The 6,000-nt window shown below is 34.7% G+C and overlaps 1 long non-coding RNA gene across 1 annotated transcript; it reads right to left on the bottom strand.

Annotated features, from left to right (window-relative positions):
• Positions 1-760: 760 nt before the first annotated feature.
• Positions 761-2,758, bottom strand: LOC137243482 (uncharacterized). Its single transcript, XR_010950538.1, has 2 exons — positions 1,093-2,758; positions 761-993 (listed from the first exon to the last, which is right to left on the bottom strand). It is a non-coding gene; the product is annotated as an uncharacterized lncRNA (long non-coding RNA).
• Between the last annotated feature and the right edge of the window lie 3,242 nt (positions 2,759-6,000).

The raw sequence follows: 6,000 nt of genomic DNA, 5'->3' as shown, positions 1-6,000 counted from the left end.
TAGTTCAGGGTAAATAACATTTTACAAATATTTAAGTAACAGAAATATACTTGAAAGGTGTGCGTATATTTAACTAACATAGACCACCGGTCAGATTTAAGTACAGAGGCGATTTATACTCATATCCAGCTTCGTATTCCGCTTTGCCAGATGACGCGAAAATGAATGGGATACATTTTTTGCTTTTTGTGAAATATTTTTATTATTAACTGGTACTGCCTGGGGTCGAACATTCGACCAATCCAATTTCTTAGATAGGAGATATCAAAAATAAGCTTTAATGTAGATTTCTATACATGGGACTCACAAATATCTCTTTATTTGAGATGTGCCGTACTCCCTTTCGCTAAATGTCTACTCCTCAGTACAACACGGTGTTTATATGGAGTACCTTCTAAGCAAAGTTTTCGCTAACCAGGCCGTATTAGTAGATAAGTTTAAGGGACTTGGTCTTAAATTTTAATCGTCTGTTCATCTTATACATTTGGAAATTTTTATGAAAATTCAGAAAAACTGAAAACAACTAAACATTCCATCTGGCAGATAGTTATTTCCAAAAAGATCTCATCAGATGTCTTTGTATCTTTAAATTAGAAATTATATTCACCTCGAGCTTATATTCAAACCTGATCTGTCAGATTTCTATTCCCGCAACCCTACCATTAGGCTATATATAATTCGTATGTATGTTTGCTGGTTAATGTGGTGTTTCTGTTTTTGTCTTTATTTATATAACCCATTAAAACTTACAAACAGAATATTTGTATTGCGAATTTTTGAATACCTTTATTTAATTTCTTGTTCACAATTTTCAGGTAACAAAATTCCATATATTTTGACCTTAAAATCACAACCTCTCATACATCTACCGTTGTAACTTAGCTTAACAAAAGTATGATCAGGCCCACCTTTTATCAATTGAACATGTCCACCCCCATCCTGGCCTTCTTCGAACACTTCTACGTACGTAATTTTAGCAGGATTTTGTTCATCCTATTAAATAAATATGTGAAAGAAAATCAGAAATGTATATTTTAATCCACTTTGTTCACAAGTCACAAGCACTTTTTACAATTTCATTAATTTACAAACCTTTTGTTTATAACTAAATACCCCGCTTTCCCTGAAAAAACATCCCAATCCAGTAGGCATAGGTTCTTCTTTTAAAAGCTTGTCGCCATCTTGGCGTTCACCCCAATCAAATTTTTTACCCGTAGCTTCAAGCGCAATAAATGCTAAAAATATTAACACGAAAAATGATTTCATGTTTTTTTTTGGACGTACTAATTTAAATTTTATGCGCACAATTAGGTATTTTTTAACTTGCAACTGTGAAATTAATTTATAAACGGCCCGCTTGAGATAAGTTTCACTTGGCTTTATGTATTTCAGATAGTTTTAGATACATATATATTATGTGTCTTGAGTTTAAGTTGCCTTCTATTGTTGTTGTTGTATGTTAGTTTTATGTTATATTTCGATCCATCGTATTCATTGTGTTATTATTGTTTTGGTTTTCTAAATTTATTAAATTACGTGTACGAATGGGTGAACGAGAAATCATTCTTTAGCAAAATAAAAATAAAAATTTCTCAAGAAAGGGAGTTAACAAGAAAGTAGTAATAATATTGCAGATCATAGATAATATTAAATTGTTGAAAGATTGTTTTTGTTTTATGGGCCTATTGATAAATGATTCAGGTTCGATTCGAGCTCAAGGCCAGACCAATATTTTTTTTTTTCTCTATCTGATCAACACCCTAAATTGATGAGGAGTGTGATGACTAGTGCATAGGACCTACCTGATTATTCTCTAACGTTTAATATTATTATTACTTCATATAAGCATTGTTTTCAATTATACCGTTTAACTTAAAATTTTTTTTTTATACTCAGCGTGCTTTGCACACAGAGTATATTAACTTTGATTGGATAACGGTTGGTTGTACACGTATAAAGGAATCGAGATAGATATAGACTTCCATACATCAAAATCATCAGTATCGAAAAAAAAATTTTATTGAGCCATATCTATCCGTCCGTCGATCCGTCCGCCCGTCTGTCCGTTAACACGATAACTTGAGCAAATTTTGAGGCATCTTGATGAAAGTTGGTATGTAGGTTCCTGGGAACTCATCTCAGATCGCTATTTAAAATGAACGATAGCTGCCACCGTGCTGTGATGGTAACGTGCTCACACCCCGGGCAAAGCAATATCAAAATTTTACAAACAAGGTTTTTCAATTAGAAGAAAATTTTTCTAAGCGGGGTCACCCCTCGGCAGTGTTTGGCAAGCGCTCAGGGTGTATTTCTGCCAAGAAAAGCTCTCAGTGAAAACTAATCTGCCTTGCAGATGCCGTTGGGAGTCAGCATAAAACATGTAGGTCCCGTCCGGCCGATTTTTAGGGAAAATTCAATAGGAGCACGACGCAAATTGGAAGAGAAGCTCGGCCTTAGATCTCTTCGTAGATTATCGCGCCTTACATTTATTTTTTATTTTTTTTTTTTATATCGGACTATAACCACGTCCACTTTTTCGATATAGAAAATTTCGAAAAAGAGAAAAAATGCGATAATTCTTTACCAAAGACGGATAAAGCGATGAAATTTCGTAGGTGGGTTGAATTTATGACGCAGAATAGAAAATTAGTAAAATTATGGACAATGGGCGTGGCACCGCCCACTTTTAAAAGAAGGTAATTTAAAAGTTTTGCAAGCTGTAATTTGGCAGTGGTTGAAGATATTATGATGAAATTTGGCAGGAATGTTACTCCTATTACTACATGTGTGCTAAATAAAAATTAGCAAAACGAACACGCCCACTTTTAAAAAAAAAAATTTTAAAGACAAATTTTAACAAAAAATTGGTTAAATTAACAGTATATAAGTAAATTATGTCAACATTTAACGCCAGTAATGATATGAAGCAATAAAATACGAAATACAAAAATAAAAGAAAATTTCAAACTGGGCGTGGCTCCGCCCTTTTCCATTCAATTTGTCTAGGATACTTTTAATGCCATAAGTCGAACAAAAATTTACCACTCCTTGTGAAATTTGGTAGGAGCTTAGACTCTGGGACAACAACTTATTTCTGTGAAAAAGGGCAAAATCGGTTGAAGCCACGCCCAGTTTTTATACACAGTCGACCGTCTGTCCTTCCGCTCGGCCGTTAACACGATAACTTGAGCAAAAATCGATATATCTTTACTAAACTCAGTTCACTTACTTATCTGAACTCACTTTATCTTGGTGTTAAAAATGGGAAATCCGACTATGACCACGACCACTTTTTCGATATCGAAAATTTCGAAAAATGAAAAAATGCCATAATTCTATACCAAATACGAAAAAACGGATGAAACATGGTAATTGGATTGGTTTATTGACGCAAAATAAAACTTTAGAAAAAACTTTGTAAAATGGGTGTGACACCTACCATATTAAGTAGGAGAAATGAAAAAGTTCGGCAGGGCGAAATCAAAAGCCCTTGGAATCTTGACAGGAATACTGTTCGTGGTATTACATATATAAATAAATTAGGGGTACCCGACAGATGATGTTCTGGGTCACCCTGGTCCACATTTTGGTCGATATCTCGAAAACGCCTTTACATATACAACTAAGGGTCACTCCATTTTAAAATCCTCATTAATACCTTTAGTTTGATACCCATATCGTACAAACAAATTATAGGGTCACCCCTGGTCCACCTTTATGGCGATATCTCGAAAAGGCGTTCACCTATAGAACTAAGTTCCACTTCCTTTAAAAGTACTCTTTAATACCTTCCATTTGATACCCATGTCATACAAATACATTCCAGGGTTACCCTAGGTTCATTTTCCTACATGGTGATTTTCCCTTATTTTGTTTCCAAAGCTCTCAGCTGAGATACAAAACACAAAATTTGTTAGTTGTTCGTACAACGAAGTCCTGTTGATGCATGTTTGTTCGTACTATAAAGTACTCAATGTAAAAATTTTGAATGTTCGTAAAATCGAAATTTCGTAGAATCGAATGTTCGTAATATCAAGATACTGCTGTATAATGTGCCTTGAATTTAAGTTGTCTTCCATTGTTGTTGTTGGATGTGATTATTGTTATGTGTTATTATTGTTTTGGCTTTCTAAATTTGTTAAATTACGTGTACGAAGGGGTGAACGAGAAATCATTCTTTAATAGAATAAAAATAAAAATTTCTCAAGAAAGAGAGTTAACAAGAAAGTAGTAATAATATTGCAGATAATAGATGATATTAAATTGTTGAAAGATTGTTTTTGTTTTATGAGCCTATTGATAAATGATTCAGGTTCGATTCGAGCTCAAGGCCAATATTTTTTTTCTTTGTCTGATCAACGCCCTAGATTGTGTTACGGTACTGCCTGTTTTCGTAGTAAGGAACGGTGGCAAGCAGGTATGCTTGCGAGCCCTGGCTATCTCATCGGGGGGGGGGGGGGTCTTTTCCTCCGCCTTCGCCTACAGTACCCGTAAACAAAACTAGGGGGATTCATGCCTGTGTGTTCAAATAGAGATAGGGTGAGAAATAGACAAGGTGATAGGAAAGAGAAGTCCCGTCCAGGTCAAGTGGAGTCTGCCCTCCCTCTTCTACATATATAATGTAGCCTTGGGCTTCGCTATGACTCCTTATCCCGAGCGAAGCCCTGTTAGCCTGAATCTAGCACATCTGTCAAGAGTCTAAGAAGTCCCTAGTTACCCTCACCTTTGTCCATATCAGTCGACATATCCACATCCCCTCTTCCGCACCTACGCAACGCCTACACCAAACAAAAAGAAATCCTTTTTACTCATAGTGGTATTTCTTCAACCTGTAATATTTCCGAATATTAATAAAATTGAATGCGCTGAAGTTTAGCGACAGAATGATATTCCCCTTTATTGAATAAATATTTATACAAAAGTTCTTAACCTACACATACTTATTTACATTAATGCTTACATACTACAATGTACATAGTTTCATAATAAATAATGGTTAGTCATCATAATGTGTAGTGACTTACATACCGTTTCTGTGATTCATACATAAGTTGGTTGATCGATATATTGTATGGTTTGGTCAATGCAAATGAACTCGAGTAGTTATTTGAGTCAGTAAAAATGCATTGGCGTAAAGGTATACTGTATCATGCTACACCATCCGCCTTAGAAAAAGAGGCTTATATAATTGTGTGGACAAGTGTGTAAGACTCTTTGTTTGAGTTTATAAAATTTTAATTGCTTTTTTTTTTATTGTAATGTATTGCGATTGAAGAGTTTGTTTACCAAGTCTTATATCTGTTTGCATTTGCTTTACATGTTATTGATGTATTTTTTTATACTCAGTTGAGCAGAGCTCACAGAGTATATTAACTTTGATTGGAAAACGGTTGGTTGTACAGGTATAAAGGAATCGAGATAGATATAGACTTCCATATATCAAAATCATCAGTATCGAAAAAAAATTTGATTGAGCCATGTCCGTCCGTCCGTCTGCCCGTTAACACGATAACTTGAGCAAAAACCGATATATCTTTACTAAACTTAGTCCACGTACTTATCTGAACTCACTTTATCTTGGCATAAAAAATGGCCGAAATCCGACTATAAACACGCCCACTTTTTCGATATCGAAAATTACGAAAAATGAAAAAAAATGCCATAATTCTATACCAAATACGAAAAAAGAAATGAAACATGGTAACTTGATTGGTTTATTGACGCAAAATATAACTTAAGGAAAAACTTTGTAAAATGGGTGTGACACCTACCATATTAAGAAGAAGAAAATGAAAAAGTTCTGCAGGGAGAAATCAACAGCCCTTGGAATATTGGCAGGAATACTGTTCGTGGTATTTCATATATAAATAAATTAGCAGTACCCGACAGATGATTTTCTGGATCACCCTGGTCCACATTTTGGTCGATATCGCAAAAACGCCTTCACATATATATATAAGGGCCACTCTCTGTTAAAACCTTCATTAATACCTTTAATTT

The sequence above is a fragment of the Eurosta solidaginis genome, chromosome 3 (assembly GCF_040869045.1).
Source record: "Eurosta solidaginis isolate ZX-2024a chromosome 3, ASM4086904v1, whole genome shotgun sequence".
NCBI lineage: Eukaryota > Metazoa > Arthropoda > Insecta > Diptera > Tephritidae > Eurosta > Eurosta solidaginis.
The sequence above is the reverse complement of the archived record's forward strand: the minus strand, read 5'-3'. Positions and strand labels throughout refer to the sequence as shown.